Raw genomic sequence first — 16039 nt, forward strand, 5'->3', positions numbered from 1 at the left:
CGACGTGGTCAAAAAATATAATAAAAGATCACATCTGCTCTGTGGTGGCCTCTTTGCCCTGCCCGCCATTTAGTCGTCAAATTACCTGGAATATCGCGCTTTTCTTTTGAAGGCCCTACCTGGTCCTGCTCCAGTAAACGTGTGAGGAGCCCTGCATGCCGAATGACGAGTTACTCAGAAACATTGCAAATTGGCACCACTTTGGATTGACATTCTGCTACTTTCCTCCAAGGCTGTTTTTTTTTTTTTTTATTCATTCTCTTCCGCCCGGGCAGCAGCTATCAGCAATCTCGAGGTTCCATGGTGTAATGGTTAGCACTCTGGACTCTGAATCCAGCGATCCGAGTTTAAACCTAGCTGCTTCAACCTTAAGTCCACCAGCTTCCACTTGACCAAAACGCTATCCTTCTCCCAGATGGTCACGTCGCTTCTGGTGATGATTCCAATGGCCTGATCGAGCGCTCTACTATTTGAGCTAATTTCCCTCGGTGCTGTTCATTGGCCGCTTTTTCGACGTGTTCAAAAAATAAAATAAAAGATCACATCTGCTCTGTGGTGGCCTCTTTGCCCTGCCCGCCATTTAGTCGTCAAATTACCTGGAATATCGCGCTTTTCTTTTGAAGGCCCTACCTGGTCCTGCTCCAGTAAACGTGTGAGGAGCCCTGCATGCCGAATCACGAGTTACTCAGAAACAATGCAAATTGGCACCGCCTTGGATTGACATTCTGCTATTTTCCTCCAAGGCTGTTTTTTTTTTTTATTCATTCTCTTCCGCCCGGGCAGCAGCATTCAGTAGCCTAAAGGTTCCATGGTGTAATGGTTAGCACTCTGGACTCTGAATCCAGCGATCCGAGTTCAAATCTCGGTGGAACCTGGCTTTTTGCCAGCACTGCTCAAAAAAGCTGGAATAGCATGCTAATCCCTTGGAGTCTGGAGAATGACAGTTAGTCTGGGCTTTGTAGTAATGTGAGCTGAAAGTGGCCGGTTAGCTCAGCTGGTTAGAGCGTGGTGCTAATAACGCCAAGGTCGCGGGTTCGAGCCCCGTATTGGCCAAACTTTTACTGTCTTAGGACTCAGAGGCATTTTAAGGCTCTGATCGGTCTCACAGACATGCATGTTGCAGGAAAGCTGAGTCAACGCAGCCGAAATAGCTCAGTTGGGAGAGCGTTAGACTGAAGATCTAAAGGTCCCTGGTTCTATCCCGGGTTTCGGCAAAGCAGTGTGGGTGTTCTGTTTTTGGCATGAGGGTCAGGTGACCGAAACTCATCCAAAAAACCTAGCTGCTTCACTCTTAAGTCCACCTGCTTCCACTTGACCAAAACGATATCCTTCTCCCAGATCAGGGGTCACCAATCCTGGTCGTGGAGGGCCGGTGTCCCTGCAGGGTTTAGCTCCATCTTGCCTCAACACACCTGCCTGGATGTTTCAAGTATACCCAGTAAGACCTTGATTAGCTTGGTCAGGTGTGTTTGATTAGGGTTGGAACTAAAATCTGCAGGACACCGGCCCTCCAGGAACAAGTTTGGTGATCACTGTCCCAGATGGTCGCTTCTGGTGATGATTCCAATGGCCTGATCGACAGCACTCTGCTATATATTTAGCGCTTTGATGTCCCACTGCGGATGCGCCACTGAATAAAAGAAAACTGTGACTTGATAGGGCTTCTGAGGTGTTGCAATGCTAAGTACTACACAGGAACCAGCAAAGCTGAACTAAGAAGTTTTGCTTTCAACCCTCAAGGTGCCGCCAGCTTTGCAATGAAGGAAATGTGAAAGGCAAGGAAACAGAAGTGGAGAATGCGGGCATCGATCCCGCTACCTCTCGCATGCTAAGCGAGCGCTCTACCACTTGAGCTAATTCCCCTCGGTGTCATAAATTGGCCGATTTTTCGACGTGGTCAAAAAATATAATAAAAGATCACATCTGCTCTGTGGTGGCCTCTTTGCCCTGCCCGCCATTTAGTCGTCAAATTACCTGGAATATCGCGCTTTTCCTTTGAAGGCCCTACCTGGTCCTGCTCCAGTAAACGTGTGAGGAGCCCTGCATGCCGAATGACGAGTTACTCAGAAACATTGCAAATTGGCACCACTTTGGATTGACATTCTGCTACTTTCCTCCAAGGCTGTTTTTTTTTTTTTTTATTCATTCTCTTCCGCCCGGGCAGCAGCTATCAGCAATCTCGAGGTTCCATGGTGTAATGGTTAGCACTCTGGACTCTGAATCCAGCGATCTGAGTTTAAACCTAGCTGCTTCAACCTTAAGTCCACCAGCTTCCACTTGACCAAAACGCTATCCTTCTCCCAGATGGTCACGTCGCTTCTGGTGATGATTCCAATGGCCTGATCGAGCGCTCTACTATTTGAGCTAATTTCCCTCGGTGCTGTTCATTGGCCGCTTTTTCGACGTGGTCAAAAAATAAAATAAAAGATCACATCTGCTCTGTGGTGGCCTCTTTGCCCTGCCCGCCATTTAGTCGTCAAATTACCTGGAATATCGCGCTTTTCTTTTGAAGGCCCTACCTGGTCCTGCTCCAGTAAACGTGTGAGGAGCCCTGCATGCCGAATGACGAGTTACTCAGAAACAATGCAAATTGGCACCGCCTTGGATTGACATTCTGCTATTTTCCTCCAAGGCTGTTTTTTTTTTTATTCATTCTCTTCCGCCCGGGCAGCAGCATTCAGTAGCCTAAAGGTTCCATGGTGTAATGGTTAGCACTCTGGACTCTGAATCCAGCGATCCGAGTTCAAATCTCGGTGGAACCTGGCTTTTTGCCAGCACTGCTCAAAAAAGCTGGAATAGCATGCTAATCCCTTGGAGTCTGGAGAATGACAGTTAGTCTGGGCTTTGTAGTAATGTGAGCTGAAAGTGGCCGGTTAGCTCAGCTGGTTAGAGCGTGGTGCTAATAACGCCAAGGTCGCTGGTTCGAGCCCCGTATTGGCCAAACTTTTACTGTCTTAGGACTCAGAGGCATTTTAAGGCTCTGATCGGTCTCACAGACATGCATGTTGCAGGAAAGCTGAGTCAACGCAGCCGAAATAGCTCAGTTGGGAGAGCATTAGACTGAAGATCTAAAGGTCCCTGGTTCGATCCCGGGTTTCGGCAAAGCAGTGTGGGTGTTCTGTTTTTGGCATGAGGGTCAGGTGACCGAAACTCATCCAAAAAACCTAGCTGCTTCACTCTTAAGTCCACCTGCTTCCACTTGACCAAAACGATATCCTTCTCCCAGATCAGGGGTCACCAATCCTGGTCGTGGAGGGCCGGTGTCCCTGCAGGGTTTAGCTCCATCTTGCCTCAACACACCTGCCTGGATGTTTCAAGTATACCCAGTAAGACCTTGATTAGCTTGGTCAGGTGTGTTTGATTAGGGTTGGAACTAAAATCTGCAGGACACCGGCCCTCCAGGAACAAGTTTGGTGATCACTGTCCCAGATGGTCGCTTCTGGTGATGATTCCAATGGCCTGATCGACAGCACTCTGCTATATATTTAGCGCTTTGATGTCCCACTGCGGATGCGCCACTGAATAAAAGAAAACTGTGACTTGATAGGGCTTCTGAGGTGTTGCAATGCTAAGTACTACACAGGAACCAGCAAAGCTGAACTAAGAAGTTTTGCTTTCAACCCTCAAGGTGCCGCCAGCTTTGCAATGAAGGAAATGTGAAAGGCAAGGAAACAGAAGTGGAGAATGCGGGCATCGATCCCGCTACCTCTCGCATGCTAAGCGAGCGCTCTACCACTTGAGCTAATTCCCCTCGGTGCCATAAATTGGCCGATTTTTCGACGTGGTCAAAAAATATAATAAAAGATCACATCTGCTCTGTGGTGGCCTCTTTGCCCTGCCCGCCATTTAGTCGTCAAATTACCTGGAATATCGCGCTTTTCTTTTGAAGGCCCTACCTGGTCCTGCTCCAGTAAACGTGTGAGGAGCCCTGCATGCCGAATGACGAGTTACTCAGAAACATTGCAAATTGGCACCACTTTGGATTGACATTCTGCTACTTTCCTCCAAGGCTGTTTTTTTTTTTTTTTATTCATTCTCTTCCGCCCGGGCAGCAGCTATCAGCAATCTCGAGGTTCCATGGTATAATGGTTAGCACTCTGGACTCTGAATCCAGCGATCCGAGTTTAAACCTAGCTGCTTCAACCTTAAGTCCACCAGCTTCCACTTGACCAAAACGCTATCCTTCTCCCAGATGGTCACGTCGCTTCTGGTGATGATTCCAATGGCCTGATCGAGCGCTCTACTATTTGAGCTAATTTCCCTCGGTGCTGTTCATTGGCCGCTTTTTCGACGTGGTCAAAAAATAAAATAAAAGATCACATCTGCTCTGTGGTGGCCTCTTTGCCCTGCCCGCCATTTAGTCGTCAAATTACCTGGAATATCGCGCTTTTCTTTTGAAGGCCCTACCTGGTCCTGCTCCAGTAAACGTGTGAGGAGCCCTGCATGCCGAATGACGAGTTACTCAGAAACAATGCAAATTGGCACCGCCTTGGATTGACATTCTGCTATTTTCCTCCAAGGCTGTTTTTTTTTTTATTCATTCTCTTCCGCCCGGGCAGCAGCATTCAGTAGCCTAAAGGTTCCATGGTGTAATGGTTAGCACTCTGGACTCTGAATCCAGCGATCCGAGTTCAAATCTCGGTGGAACCTGGCTTTTTGCCAGCACTGCTCAAAAAAGCTGGAATAGCATGCTAATCCCTTGGAGTCTGGAGAATGACAGTTAGTCTGGGCTTTGTAGTAATGTGAGCTGAAAGTGGCCGGTTAGCTCAGCTGGTTAGAGCGTGGTGCTAATAACGCCAAGGTCGCGGGTTCGAGCCCCGTATTGGCCAAACTTTTACTGTCTTAGGACTCAGAGGCATTTTAAGGCTCTGATCGGTCTCACAGACATGCATGTTGCAGGAAAGCTGAGTCAACGCAGCCGAAATAGCTCAGTTGGGAGAGCATTAGACTGAAGATCTAAAGGTCCCTGGTTCGATCCCGGGTTTCGGCAAAGCAGTGTGGGTGTTCTGTTTTTGGCATGAGGGTCAGGTGACCGAAACTCATCCAAAAAACCTAGCTGCTTCACTCTTAAGTCCACCTGCTTCCACTTGACCAAAACGATATCCTTCTCCCAGATCAGGGGTCACCAATCCTGGTCGTGGAGGGCCGGTGTCCCTGCAGGGTTTAGCTCCATCTTGCCTCAACACACCTGCCTGGATGTTTCAAGTATACCCAGTAAGACCTTGATTAGCTTGGTCAGGTGTGTTTGATTAGGGTTGGAACTAAAATCTGCAGGACACCGGCCCTCCAGGAACAAGTTTGGTGATCACTGTCCCAGATGGTCGCTTCTGGTGATGATTCCAATGGCCTGATCGACAGCACTCTGCTATATATTTAGCGCTTTGATGTCCCACTGCGGATGCGCCACTGAATAAAAGAAAACTGTGACTTGATAGGGCTTCTGAGGTGTTGCAATGCTAAGTACTACACAGGAACCAGCAAAGCTGAACTAAGAAGTTTTGCTTTCAACCCTCAAGGTGCCGCCAGCTTTGCAATGAAGGAAATGTGAAAGGCAAGGAAACAGAAGTGGAGAATGCGGGCATCGATCCCGCTACCTCTCGCATGCTAAGCGAGCGCTCTACCACTTGAGCTAATTCCCCTCGGTGCCATAAATTGGCCGATTTTTCGACGTGGTCAAAAAATATAATAAAAGATCACATCTGCTCTGTGGTGGCCTCTTTGCCCTGCCCGCCATTTAGTCGTCAAATTACCTGGAATATCGCGCTTTTCTTTTGAAGGCCCTACCTGGTCCTGCTCCAGTAAACGTGTGAGGAGCCCTGCATGCCGAATGACGAGTTACTCAGAAACATTGCAAATTGGCACCACTTTGGATTGACATTCTGCTACTTTCCTCCAAGGCTGTTTTTTTTTTTTTTTATTCATTCTCTTCCGCCCGGGCAGCAGCTATCAGCAATCTCGAGGTTCCATGGTATAATGGTTAGCACTCTGGACTCTGAATCCAGCGATCCGAGTTTAAACCTAGCTGCTTCAACCTTAAGTCCACCAGCTTCCACTTGACCAAAACGCTATCCTTCTCCCAGATGGTCACGTCGCTTCTGGTGATGATTCCAATGGCCTGATCGAGCGCTCTACTATTTGAGCTAATTTCCCTCGGTGCTGTTCATTGGCCGCTTTTTCGACGTGGTCAAAAAATAAAATAAAAGATCACATCTGCTCTGTGGTGGCCTCTTTGCCCTGCCCGCCATTTAGTCGTCAAATTACCTGGAATATCGCGCTTTTCTTTTGAAGGCCCTACCTGGTCCTGCTCCAGTAAACGTGTGAGGAGCCCTGCATGCCGAATCACGAGTTACTCAGAAACAATGCAAATTGGCACCGCCTTGGATTGACATTCTGCTATTTTCCTCCAAGGCTGTTTTTTTTTTTATTCATTCTCTTCCGCCCGGGCAGCAGCATTCAGTAGCCTAAAGGTTCCATGGTGTAATGGTTAGCACTCTGGACTCTGAATCCAGCGATCCGAGTTCAAATCTCGGTGGAACCTGGCTTTTTGCCAGCACTGCTCAAAAAAGCTGGAATAGCATGCTAATCCCTTGGAGTCTGGAGAATGACAGTTAGTCTGGGCTTTGTAGTAATGTGAGCTGAAAGTGGCCGGTTAGCTCAGCTGGTTAGAGCGTGGTGCTAATAACGCCAAGGTCGCGGGTTCGAGCCCCGTATTGGCCAAACTTTTACTGTCTTAGGACTCAGAGGCATTTTAAGGCTCTGATCGGTCTCACAGACATGCATGTTGCAGGAAAGCTGAGTCAACGCAGCCGAAATAGCTCAGTTGGGAGAGCATTAGACTGAAGATCTAAAGGTCCCTGGTTCGATCCCGGGTTTCGGCAAAGCAGTGTGGGTGTTCTGTTTTTGGCATGAGGGTCAGGTGACCGAAACTCATCCAAAAAACCTAGCTGCTTCACTCTTAAGTCCACCTGCTTCCACTTGACCAAAACGATATCCTTCTCCCAGATCAGGGGTCACCAATCCTGGTCGTGGAGGGCCGGTGTCCCTGCAGGGTTTAGCTCCATCTTGCCTCAACACACCTGCCTGGATGTTTCAAGTATACCCAGTAAGACCTTGATTAGCTTGGTCAGGTGTGTTTGATTAGGGTTGGAACTAAAATCTGCAGGACACCGGCCCTCCAGGAACAAGTTTGGTGATCACTGTCCCAGATGGTCGCTTCTGGTGATGATTCCAATGGCCTGATCGACAGCACTCTGCTATATATTTAGCGCTTTGATGTCCCACTGCGAATGCGCCACTGAATAAAAGAAAACTGTGACTTGATAGGGCTTCTGAGGTGTTGCAATGCTAAGTACTACACAGGAACCAGCAAAGCTGAACTAAGAAGTTTTGCTTTCAACCCTCAAGGTGCCGCCAGCTTTGCAATGAAGGAAATGTGAAAGGCAAGGAAACAGAAGTGGAGAATGCGGGCATCGATCCCGCTACCTCTCGCATGCTAAGCGAGCGCTCTACCACTTGAGCTAATTCCCCTCGGTGCCATAAATTGGCCGATTTTTCGACGTGGTCAAAAAATATAATAAAAGATCACATCTGCTCTGTGGTGGCCTCTTTGCCCTGCCCGCCATTTAGTCGTCAAATTACCTGGAATATCGCGCTTTTCTTTTGAAGGCCCTACCTGGTCCTGCTCCAGTAAACGTGTGAGGAGCCCTGCATGCCGAATGACGAGTTACTCAGAAACATTGCAAATTGGCACCACTTTGGATTGACATTCTGCTACTTTCCTCCAAGGCTGTTTTTTTTTTTTTTTTATTCATTCTCTTCCGCCCGGGCAGCAGCTATCAGCAATCTCGAGGTTCCATGGTGTAATGGTTAGCACTCTGGACTCTGAATCCAGCGATCCGAGTTTAAACCTAGCTGCTTCAACCTTAAGTCCACCAGCTTCCACTTGACCAAAACGCTATCCTTCTCCCAGATGGTCACGTCGCTTCTGGTGATGATTCCAATGGCCTGATCGAGCGCTCTACTATTTGAGCTAATTTCCCTCGGTGCTGTTCATTGGCCGCTTTTTCGACGTGGTCAAAAAATAAAATAAAAGATCACATCTGCTCTGTGGTGGCCTCTTTGCCCTGCCCGCCATTTAGTCGACAAATTACCTGGAATATCGCGCTTTTCTTTTGAAGGCCCTACCTGGTCCTGCTCCAGTAAACGTGTGAGGAGCCCTGCATGCCGAATCACGAGTTACTCAGAAACAATGCAAATTGGCACCGCCTTGGATTGACATTCTGCTATTTTCCTCCAAGGCTGTTTTTTTTTTTATTCATTCTCTTCCGCCCGGGCAGCAGCATTCAGTAGCCTAAAGGTTCCATGGTGTAATGGTTAGCACTCTGGACTCTGAATCCAGCGATCCGAGTTCAAATCTCGGTGGAACCTGGCTTTTTGCCAGCACTGCTCAAAAAAGCTGGAATAGCATGCTAATCCCTTGGAGTCTGGAGAATGACAGTTAGTCTGGGCTTTGTAGTAATGTGAGCTGAAAGTGGCCGGTTAGCTCAGCTGGTTAGAGCGTGGTGCTAATAACGCCAAGGTCGCGGGTTCGAGCCCCGTATTGGCCAAACTTTTACTGTCTTAGGACTCAGAGGCATTTTAAGGCTCTGATCGGTCTCACAGACATGCATGTTGCAGGAAAGCTGAGTCAACGCAGCCGAAATAGCTCAGTTGGGAGAGCATTAGACTGAAGATCTAAAGGTCCCTGGTTCGATCCCGGGTTTCGGCAAAGCAGTGTGGGTGTTCTGTTTTTGGCATGAGGGTCAGGTGACCGAAACTCATCCAAAAAACCTAGCTGCTTCACTCTTAAGTCCACCTGCTTCCACTTGACCAAAACGATATCCTTCTCCCAGATCAGGGGTCACCAATCCTGGTCGTGGAGGGCCGGTGTCCCTGCAGGGTTTAGCTCCATCTTGCCTCAACACACCTGCCTGGATGTTTCAAGTATACCCAGTAAGACCTTGATTAGCTTGGTCAGGTGTGTTTGATTAGGGTTGGAACTAAAATCTGCAGGACACCGGCCCTCCAGGAACAAGTTTGGTGATCACTGTCCCAGATGGTCGCTTCTGGTGATGATTCCAATGGCCTGATCGACAGCACTCTGCTATATATTTAGCGCTTTGATGTCCCACTGCGGATGCGCCACTGAATAAAAGAAAACTGTGACTTGATAGGGCTTCTGAGGTGTTGCAATGCTAAGTACTACACAGGAACCAGCAAAGCTGAACTAAGAAGTTTTGCTTTCAACCCTCAAGGTGCCGCCAGCTTTGCAATGAAGGAAATGTGAAAGGCAAGGAAACAGAAGTGGAGAATGCGGGCATCGATCCCGCTACCTCTCGCATGCTAAGCGAGCGCTCTACCACTTGAGCTAATTCCCCTCGGTGCCATAAATTGGCCGATTTTTCAACGTGGTCAAAAAATATAATAAAAGATCACATCTGCTCTGTGGTGGCCTCTTTGCCCTGCCCGCCATTTAGTCGTCAAATTACCTGGAATATCGCGCTTTTCTTTTGAAGGCCCTACCTGGTCCTGCTCCAGTAAACGTGTGAGGAGCCCTGCATGCCGAATGACGAGTTACTCAGAAACATTGCAAATTGGCACCACTTTGGATTGACATTCTGCTACTTTCCTCCAAGGCTGTTTTTTTTTTTTTTTATTCATTCTCTTCCGCCCGGGCAGCAGCTATCAGCAATCTCGAGGTTCCATGGTGTAATGGTTAGCACTCTGGACTCTGAATCCAGCGATCCGAGTTTAAACCTAGCTGCTTCAACCTTAAGTCCACCAGCTTCCACTTGACCAAAACGCTATCCTTCTCCCAGATGGTCACGTCGCTTCTGGTGATGATTCCAATGGCCTGATCGAGCGCTCTACTATTTGAGCTAATTTCCCTCGGTGCTGTTCATTGGCCGCTTTTTCGACGTGGTCAAAAAATAAAATAAAAGATCACATCTGCTCTGTGGTGGCCTCTTTGCCCTGCCCGCCATTTAGTCGTCAAATTACCTGGAATATCGCGCTTTTCTTTTGAAGGCCCTACCTGGTCCTGCTCCAGTAAACGTGTGAGGAGCCCTGCATGCCGAATCACGAGTTACTCAGAAACAATGCAAATTGGCACCGCCTTGGATTGACATTCTGCTATTTTCCTCCAAGGCTGTTTTTTTTTTTATTCATTCTCTTCCGCCCGGGCAGCAGCATTCAGTAGCCTCAAGGTTCCATGGTGTAATGGTTAGCACTCTGGACTCTGAATCCAGCGATCCGAGTTCAAATCTCGGTGGAACCTGGCTTTTTGCCAGCACTGCTCAAAAAAGCTGGAATAGCATGCTAATCCCTTGGAGTCTGGAGAATGACAGTTAGTCTGGGCTTTGTTGTAACGTGAGCTGAAAGTGGCCGGTTAGCTCAGCTGGTTAGAGCGTGGTGCTAATAACGCCAAGGTCGCGGGTTCGAGTCCCGTATTGGCCAAACTTTTACTGTCTTAGGACTCAGAGGCATTTTAAGGCTCTGATCGGTCTCACAGACATGCATGTTGCAGGAAAGCTGAGTCAACGCAGCCGAAATAGCTCAGTTGGGAGAGCATTAGACTGAAGATCTAAAGGTCCCTGGTTCGATCCCGGGTTTCGGCAAAGCAGTGTGGGTGTTCTGTTTTTGGCATGAGGGTCAGGTGACCGAAACTCATCCAAAAAACCTAGCTGCTTCACTCTTAAGTCCACCTGCTTCCACTTGACCAAAACGATATCCTTCTCCCAGATCAGGGGTCACCAATCCTGGTCGTGGAGGGCCGGTGTCCCTGCAGGGTTTAGCTCCATCTTGCCTCAACACACCTGCCTGGATGTTTCAAGTATACCCAGTAAGACCTTGATTAGCTTGGTCAGGTGTGTTTGATTAGGGTTGGAACTAAAATCTGCAGGACACCGGCCCTCCAGGAACAAGTTTGGTGATCACTGTCCCAGATGGTCGCTTCTGGTGATGATTCCAATGGCCTGATCGACAGCACTCTGCTATATATTTAGCGCTTTGATGTCCCACTGCGGATGCGCCACTGAATAAAAGAAAACTGTGACTTGATAGGGCTTCTGAGGTGTTGCAATGCTAAGTACTACACAGGAACCAGCAAAGCTGAACTAAGAAGTTTTGCTTTCAACCCTCAAGGTGCCGCCAGCTTTGCAATGAAGGAAATGTGAAAGGCAAGGAAACAGAAGTGGAGAATGCGGGCATCGATCCCGCTACCTCTCGCATGCTAAGCGAGCGCTCTACCACTTGAGCTAATTCCCCTCGGTGCCATAAATTGGCCGATTTTTCGACGTGGTCAAAAAATATAATAAAAGATCACATCTGCTCTGTGGTGGCCTCTTTGCCCTGCCCGCCATTTAGTCGTCAAATTACCTGGAATATCGCGCTTTTCTTTTGAAGGCCCTACCTGGTCCTGCTCCAGTAAACGTGTGAGGAGCCCTGCATGCCGAATGACGAGTTACTCAGAAACATTGCAAATTGGCACCACTTTGGATTGACATTCTGCTACTTTCCTCCAAGGCTGTTTTTTTTTTTTTTTATTCATTCTCTTCCGCCCGGGCAGCAGCTATCAGCAATCTCGAGGTTCCATGGTGTAATGGTTAGCACTCTGGACTCTGAATCCAGCGATCCGAGTTTAAACCTAGCTGCTTCAACCTTAAGTCCACCAGCTTCCACTTGACCAAAACGCTATCCTTCTCCCAGATGGTCACGTCGCTTCTGGTGATGATTCCAATGGCCTGATCGAGCGCTCTACTATTTGAGCTAATTTCCCTCGGTGCTGTTCATTGGCCGCTTTTTCGACGTGGTCAAAAAATAAAATAAAAGATCACATCTGCTCTGTGGTGGCCTCTTTGCCCTGCCCGCCATTTAGTCGTCAAATTACCTGGAATATCGCGCTTTTCTTTTGAAGGCCCTACCTGGTCCTGCTCCAGTAAACGTGTGAGGAGCCCTGCATGCCGAATCACGAGTTACTCAGAAACAATGCAAATTGGCACCGCCTTGGATTGACATTCTGCTATTTTCCTCCAAGGCTGTTTTTTTTTTTATTCATTCTCTTCCGCCCGGGCAGCAGCATTCAGTAGCCTAAAGGTTCCATGGTGTAATGGTTAGCACTCTGGACTCTGAATCCAGCGATCCGAGTTCAAATCTCGGTGGAACCTGGCTTTTTGCCAGCACTGCTCAAAAAAGCTGGAATAGCATGCTAATCCCTTGGAGTCTGGAGAATGACAGTTAGTCTGGGCTTTGTAGTAATGTGAGCTGAAAGTGGCCGGTTAGCTCAGCTGGTTAGAGCGTGGTGCTAATAACGCCAAGGTCGCGGGTTCGAGCCCCGTATTGGCCAAACTTTTACTGTCTTAGGACTCAGAGGCATTTTAAGGCTCTGATCGGTCTCACAGACATGCATGTTGCAGGAAAGCTGAGTCAACGCAGCCGAAATAGCTCAGTTGGGAGAGCGTTAGACTGAAGATCTAAAGGTCCCTGGTTCGATCCCGGGTTTCGGCAAAGCAGTGTGGGTGTTCTGTTTTTGGCATGAGGGTCAGGTGACCGAAACTCATCCAAAAAACCTAGCTGCTTCACTCTTAAGTCCACCTGCTTCCACTTGACCAAAACGATATCCTTCTCCCAGATCAGGGGTCACCAATCCTGGTCGTGGAGGGCCGGTGTCCCTGCAGGGTTTAGCTCCATCTTGCCTCAACACACCTGCCTGGATGTTTCAAGTATACCCAGTAAGACCTTGATTAGCTTGGTCAGGTGTGTTTGATTAGGGTTGGAACTAAAATCTGCAGGACACCGGCCCTCCAGGAACAAGTTTGGTGATCACTGTCCCAGATGGTCGCTTCTGGTGATGATTCCAATGGCCTGATCGACAGCACTCTGCTATATATTTAGCGCTTTGATGTCCCACTGCGGATGCGCCACTGAATAAAAGAAAACTGTGACTTGATAGGGCTTCTGAGGTGTTGCAATGCTAAGTACTACACAGGAACCAGCAAAGCTGAACTAAGAAGTTTTGCTTTCAACCCTCAAGGTGCCGCCAGCTTTGCAATGAAGGAAATGTGAAAGGCAAGGAAACAGAAGTGGAGAATGCGGGCATCGATCCCGCTACCTCTCGCATGCTAAGCGAGCGCTCTACCACTTGAGCTAATTCCCCTCGGTGCCATAAATTGGCCGATTTTTCGACGTGGTCAAAAAATATAATAAAAGATCACATCTGCTCTGTGGTGGCCTCTTTGCCCTGCCCGCCATTTAGTCGTCAAATTACCTGGAATATCGCGCTTTTCTTTTGAAGGCCCTACCTGGTCCTGCTCCAGTAAACGTGTGAGGAGCCCTGCATGCCGAATGACGAGTTACTCAGAAACATTGCAAATTGGCACCACTTTGGATTGACATTCTGCTACTTTCCTCCAAGGCTGTTTTTTTTTTTTTTTATTCATTCTCTTCCGCCCGGGCAGCAGCTATCAGCAATCTCGAGGTTCCATGGTGTAATGGTTAGCACTCTGGACTCTGAATCCAGCGATCCGAGTTTAAACCTAGCTGCTTCAACCTTAAGTCCACCAGCTTCCACTTGACCAAAACGCTATCCTTCTCCCAGATGGTCACGTCGCTTCTGGTGATGATTCCAATGGCCTGATCGAGCGCTCTACTATTTGAGCTAATTTCCCTCGGTGCTGTTCATTGGCCGCTTTTTCGACGTGGTCAAAAAATAAAATAAAAGATCACATCTGCTCTGTGGTGGCCTCTTTGCCCTGCCCGCCATTTAGTCGTCAAATTACCTGGAATATCGCGCTTTTCTTTTGAAGGCCCTACCTGGTCCTGCTCCAGTAAACGTGTGAGGAGCCCTGCATGCCGAATCACGAGTTACTCAGAAACAATGCAAATTGGCACCGCCTTGGATTGACATTCTGCTATTTTCCTCCAAGGCTGTTTTTTTTTTTATTCATTCTCTTCCGCCCGGGCAGCAGCATTCAGTAGCCTAAAGGTTCCATGGTGTAATGGTTAGCACTCTGGACTCTGAATCCAGCGATCCGAGTTCAAATCTCGGTGGAACCTGGCTTTTTGCCAGCACTGCTCAAAAAAGCTGGAATAGCATGCTAATCCCTTGGAGTCTGGAGAATGACAGTTAGTCTGGGCTTTGTAGTAATGTGAGCTGAAAGTGGCCGGTTAGCTCAGCTGGTTAGAGCGTGGTGCTAATAACGCCAAGGTCGCGGGTTCGAGCCCCGTATTGGCCAAACTTTTACTGTCTTAGGACTCAGAGGCATTTTAAGGCTCTGATCGGTCTCACAGACATCCATGTTGCAGGAAAGCTGAGTCAACGCAGCCGAAATAGCTCAGTTGGGAGAGCGTTAGACTGAAGATCTAAAGGTCCCTGGTTCGATCCCGGGTTTCGGCAAAGCAGTGTGGGTGTTCTGTTTTTGGCATGAGGGTCAGGTGACCGAAACTCATCCAAAAAACCTAGCTGCTTCACTCTTAAGTCCACCTGCTTCCACTTGACCAAAACGATATCCTTCTCCCAGATCAGGGGTCACCAATCCTGGTCGTGGAGGGCCGGTGTCCCTGCAGGGTTTAGCTCCATCTTGCCTCAACACACCTGCCTGGATGTTTCAAGTATACCCAGTAAGACCTTGATTAGCTTGGTCAGGTGTGTTTGATTAGGGTTGGAACTAAAATCTGCAGGACACCGGCCCTCCAGGAACAAGTTTGGTGATCACTGTCCCAGATGGTCGCTTCTGGTGATGATTCCAATGGCCTGATCGACAGCACTCTGCTATATATTTAGCGCTTTGATGTCCCACTGCGGATGCGCCACTGAATAAAAGAAAACTGTGACTTGATAGGGCTTCTGAGGTGTTGCAATGCTAAGTACTACACAGGAACCAGCAAAGCTGAACTAAGAAGTTTTGCTTTCAACCCTCAAGGTGCCGCCAGCTTTGCAATGAAGGAAATGTGAAAGGCAAGGAAACAGAAGTGGAGAATGCGGGCATCGATCCCGCTACCTCTCGCATGCTAAGCGAGCGCTCTACCACTTGAGCTAATTCCCCTCGGTGCCATAAATTGGCCGATTTTTCGACGTGGTCAAAAAATATAATAAAAGATCACATCTGCTCTGTGGTGGCCTCTTTGCCCTGCCCGCCATTTAGTCGTCAAATTACCTGGAATATCGCGCTTTTCTTTTGAAGGCCCTACCTGGTCCTGCTCCAGTAAACGTGTGAGGAGCCCTGCATGCCGAATGACGAGTTACTCAGAAACATTGCAAATTGGCACCACTTTGGATTGACATTCTGCTACTTTCCTCCAAGGCTGTTTTTTTTTTTTTTTATTCATTCTCTTCCGCCCGGGCAGCAGCTATCAGCAATCTCGAGGTTCCATTGTGTAATGGTTAGCACTCTGGACTCTGAATCCAGCGATCCGAGTTTAAACCTAGCTGCTTCAACCTTAAGTCCACCAGCTTCCACTTGACCAAAACGCTATCCTTCTCCCAGATGGTCACGTCGCTTCTGGTGATGATTCCAATGGCCTGATCGAGCGCTCTACTATTTGAGCTAATTTCCCTCGGTGCTGTTCATTGGCCGCTTTTTCGACGTGGTCAAAAAATAAAATAAAAGATCACATCTGCTCTGTGGTGGCCTCTTTGCCCTGCCCGCCATTTAGTCGTCAAATTACCTGGAATATCGCGCTTTTCTTTTGAAGGCCCTACCTGGTCCTGCTCCAGTAAACGTGTGAGGAGCCCTGCATGCCGAATCACGAGTTACTCAGAAACAATGCAAATTGGCACCGCCTTGGATTGACATTCTGCTATTTTCCTCCAAGGCTGTTTTTTTTTTTTATTCATTCTCTTCCGCCCGGGCAGCAGCATTCAGTAGCCTAAAGGTTCCATGGTGTAATGGTTAGCACTCTGGACTCTGAATCCAGCGATCCGAGTTCAAATCTCGGTGGAACCTGGCTTTTTGCCAGCACTGCTCAAAAAAGCTGGAATAGCATGCTAATCCCTTGGAGTCTG

At 48.3% G+C, this 16039-nt stretch overlaps 33 non-coding genes across 33 annotated transcripts; 25 read left to right on the forward strand and 8 right to left on the reverse strand.

The window, feature by feature from the left end:
* Positions 1-802: 802 nt before the first annotated feature.
* Positions 803-874, forward strand: trnaq-cug (transfer RNA glutamine (anticodon CUG)). The gene has a single exon. It is a non-coding gene; the product is annotated as a tRNA-Gln (tRNA).
* A 105-nt stretch (positions 875-979) lies between these two features.
* On the forward strand, positions 980-1053 carry trnai-aau (transfer RNA isoleucine (anticodon AAU)). Its single transcript has one exon. It is a non-coding gene; the product is annotated as a tRNA-Ile (tRNA).
* An 88-nt stretch (positions 1054-1141) lies between these two features.
* On the forward strand, positions 1142-1214 carry trnaf-gaa (transfer RNA phenylalanine (anticodon GAA)). The gene has a single exon. It is a non-coding gene; the product is annotated as a tRNA-Phe (tRNA).
* A 576-nt stretch (positions 1215-1790) lies between these two features.
* On the reverse strand, positions 1791-1863 carry trnaa-agc (transfer RNA alanine (anticodon AGC)). The gene has a single exon. It is a non-coding gene; the product is annotated as a tRNA-Ala (tRNA).
* An 827-nt stretch (positions 1864-2690) lies between these two features.
* trnaq-cug (transfer RNA glutamine (anticodon CUG)) lies at positions 2691-2762 on the forward strand. The gene has a single exon. It is a non-coding gene; the product is annotated as a tRNA-Gln (tRNA).
* A 105-nt stretch (positions 2763-2867) lies between these two features.
* trnai-aau (transfer RNA isoleucine (anticodon AAU)) lies at positions 2868-2941 on the forward strand. Its single transcript has one exon. It is a non-coding gene; the product is annotated as a tRNA-Ile (tRNA).
* Positions 2942-3029: 88 nt separating this feature from the next.
* trnaf-gaa (transfer RNA phenylalanine (anticodon GAA)) lies at positions 3030-3102 on the forward strand. The gene has a single exon. It is a non-coding gene; the product is annotated as a tRNA-Phe (tRNA).
* Positions 3103-3678: 576 nt separating this feature from the next.
* Positions 3679-3751, reverse strand: trnaa-agc (transfer RNA alanine (anticodon AGC)). The gene has a single exon. It is a non-coding gene; the product is annotated as a tRNA-Ala (tRNA).
* An 827-nt stretch (positions 3752-4578) lies between these two features.
* trnaq-cug (transfer RNA glutamine (anticodon CUG)) lies at positions 4579-4650 on the forward strand. The gene has a single exon. It is a non-coding gene; the product is annotated as a tRNA-Gln (tRNA).
* A 105-nt stretch (positions 4651-4755) lies between these two features.
* On the forward strand, positions 4756-4829 carry trnai-aau (transfer RNA isoleucine (anticodon AAU)). Its single transcript has one exon. It is a non-coding gene; the product is annotated as a tRNA-Ile (tRNA).
* An 88-nt stretch (positions 4830-4917) lies between these two features.
* trnaf-gaa (transfer RNA phenylalanine (anticodon GAA)) lies at positions 4918-4990 on the forward strand. Its single transcript has one exon. It is a non-coding gene; the product is annotated as a tRNA-Phe (tRNA).
* A 576-nt stretch (positions 4991-5566) lies between these two features.
* Positions 5567-5639, reverse strand: trnaa-agc (transfer RNA alanine (anticodon AGC)). The gene has a single exon. It is a non-coding gene; the product is annotated as a tRNA-Ala (tRNA).
* An 827-nt stretch (positions 5640-6466) lies between these two features.
* On the forward strand, positions 6467-6538 carry trnaq-cug (transfer RNA glutamine (anticodon CUG)). The gene has a single exon. It is a non-coding gene; the product is annotated as a tRNA-Gln (tRNA).
* Positions 6539-6643: 105 nt separating this feature from the next.
* trnai-aau (transfer RNA isoleucine (anticodon AAU)) lies at positions 6644-6717 on the forward strand. The gene has a single exon. It is a non-coding gene; the product is annotated as a tRNA-Ile (tRNA).
* Positions 6718-6805: 88 nt separating this feature from the next.
* Positions 6806-6878, forward strand: trnaf-gaa (transfer RNA phenylalanine (anticodon GAA)). The gene has a single exon. It is a non-coding gene; the product is annotated as a tRNA-Phe (tRNA).
* Positions 6879-7454: 576 nt separating this feature from the next.
* trnaa-agc (transfer RNA alanine (anticodon AGC)) lies at positions 7455-7527 on the reverse strand. The gene has a single exon. It is a non-coding gene; the product is annotated as a tRNA-Ala (tRNA).
* An 828-nt stretch (positions 7528-8355) lies between these two features.
* trnaq-cug (transfer RNA glutamine (anticodon CUG)) lies at positions 8356-8427 on the forward strand. Its single transcript has one exon. It is a non-coding gene; the product is annotated as a tRNA-Gln (tRNA).
* A 105-nt stretch (positions 8428-8532) lies between these two features.
* On the forward strand, positions 8533-8606 carry trnai-aau (transfer RNA isoleucine (anticodon AAU)). The gene has a single exon. It is a non-coding gene; the product is annotated as a tRNA-Ile (tRNA).
* Positions 8607-8694: 88 nt separating this feature from the next.
* Positions 8695-8767, forward strand: trnaf-gaa (transfer RNA phenylalanine (anticodon GAA)). Its single transcript has one exon. It is a non-coding gene; the product is annotated as a tRNA-Phe (tRNA).
* Positions 8768-9343: 576 nt separating this feature from the next.
* trnaa-agc (transfer RNA alanine (anticodon AGC)) lies at positions 9344-9416 on the reverse strand. The gene has a single exon. It is a non-coding gene; the product is annotated as a tRNA-Ala (tRNA).
* An 827-nt stretch (positions 9417-10243) lies between these two features.
* Positions 10244-10315, forward strand: trnaq-cug (transfer RNA glutamine (anticodon CUG)). Its single transcript has one exon. It is a non-coding gene; the product is annotated as a tRNA-Gln (tRNA).
* A 105-nt stretch (positions 10316-10420) lies between these two features.
* On the forward strand, positions 10421-10494 carry trnai-aau (transfer RNA isoleucine (anticodon AAU)). The gene has a single exon. It is a non-coding gene; the product is annotated as a tRNA-Ile (tRNA).
* Positions 10495-10582: 88 nt separating this feature from the next.
* On the forward strand, positions 10583-10655 carry trnaf-gaa (transfer RNA phenylalanine (anticodon GAA)). The gene has a single exon. It is a non-coding gene; the product is annotated as a tRNA-Phe (tRNA).
* A 576-nt stretch (positions 10656-11231) lies between these two features.
* On the reverse strand, positions 11232-11304 carry trnaa-agc (transfer RNA alanine (anticodon AGC)). Its single transcript has one exon. It is a non-coding gene; the product is annotated as a tRNA-Ala (tRNA).
* An 827-nt stretch (positions 11305-12131) lies between these two features.
* Positions 12132-12203, forward strand: trnaq-cug (transfer RNA glutamine (anticodon CUG)). The gene has a single exon. It is a non-coding gene; the product is annotated as a tRNA-Gln (tRNA).
* Positions 12204-12308: 105 nt separating this feature from the next.
* On the forward strand, positions 12309-12382 carry trnai-aau (transfer RNA isoleucine (anticodon AAU)). Its single transcript has one exon. It is a non-coding gene; the product is annotated as a tRNA-Ile (tRNA).
* Positions 12383-12470: 88 nt separating this feature from the next.
* trnaf-gaa (transfer RNA phenylalanine (anticodon GAA)) lies at positions 12471-12543 on the forward strand. Its single transcript has one exon. It is a non-coding gene; the product is annotated as a tRNA-Phe (tRNA).
* Positions 12544-13119: 576 nt separating this feature from the next.
* trnaa-agc (transfer RNA alanine (anticodon AGC)) lies at positions 13120-13192 on the reverse strand. The gene has a single exon. It is a non-coding gene; the product is annotated as a tRNA-Ala (tRNA).
* Positions 13193-14019: 827 nt separating this feature from the next.
* trnaq-cug (transfer RNA glutamine (anticodon CUG)) lies at positions 14020-14091 on the forward strand. Its single transcript has one exon. It is a non-coding gene; the product is annotated as a tRNA-Gln (tRNA).
* Positions 14092-14196: 105 nt separating this feature from the next.
* Positions 14197-14270, forward strand: trnai-aau (transfer RNA isoleucine (anticodon AAU)). The gene has a single exon. It is a non-coding gene; the product is annotated as a tRNA-Ile (tRNA).
* An 88-nt stretch (positions 14271-14358) lies between these two features.
* trnaf-gaa (transfer RNA phenylalanine (anticodon GAA)) lies at positions 14359-14431 on the forward strand. The gene has a single exon. It is a non-coding gene; the product is annotated as a tRNA-Phe (tRNA).
* Positions 14432-15007: 576 nt separating this feature from the next.
* On the reverse strand, positions 15008-15080 carry trnaa-agc (transfer RNA alanine (anticodon AGC)). The gene has a single exon. It is a non-coding gene; the product is annotated as a tRNA-Ala (tRNA).
* An 828-nt stretch (positions 15081-15908) lies between these two features.
* On the forward strand, positions 15909-15980 carry trnaq-cug (transfer RNA glutamine (anticodon CUG)). Its single transcript has one exon. It is a non-coding gene; the product is annotated as a tRNA-Gln (tRNA).
* Positions 15981-16039: the final 59 nt, after the last annotated feature.

Source organism: Danio rerio, chromosome 3, assembly GCF_049306965.1.
Source record: "Danio rerio strain Tuebingen ecotype United States chromosome 3, GRCz12tu, whole genome shotgun sequence".
Lineage (NCBI taxonomy): Eukaryota > Metazoa > Chordata > Actinopteri > Cypriniformes > Danionidae > Danio > Danio rerio.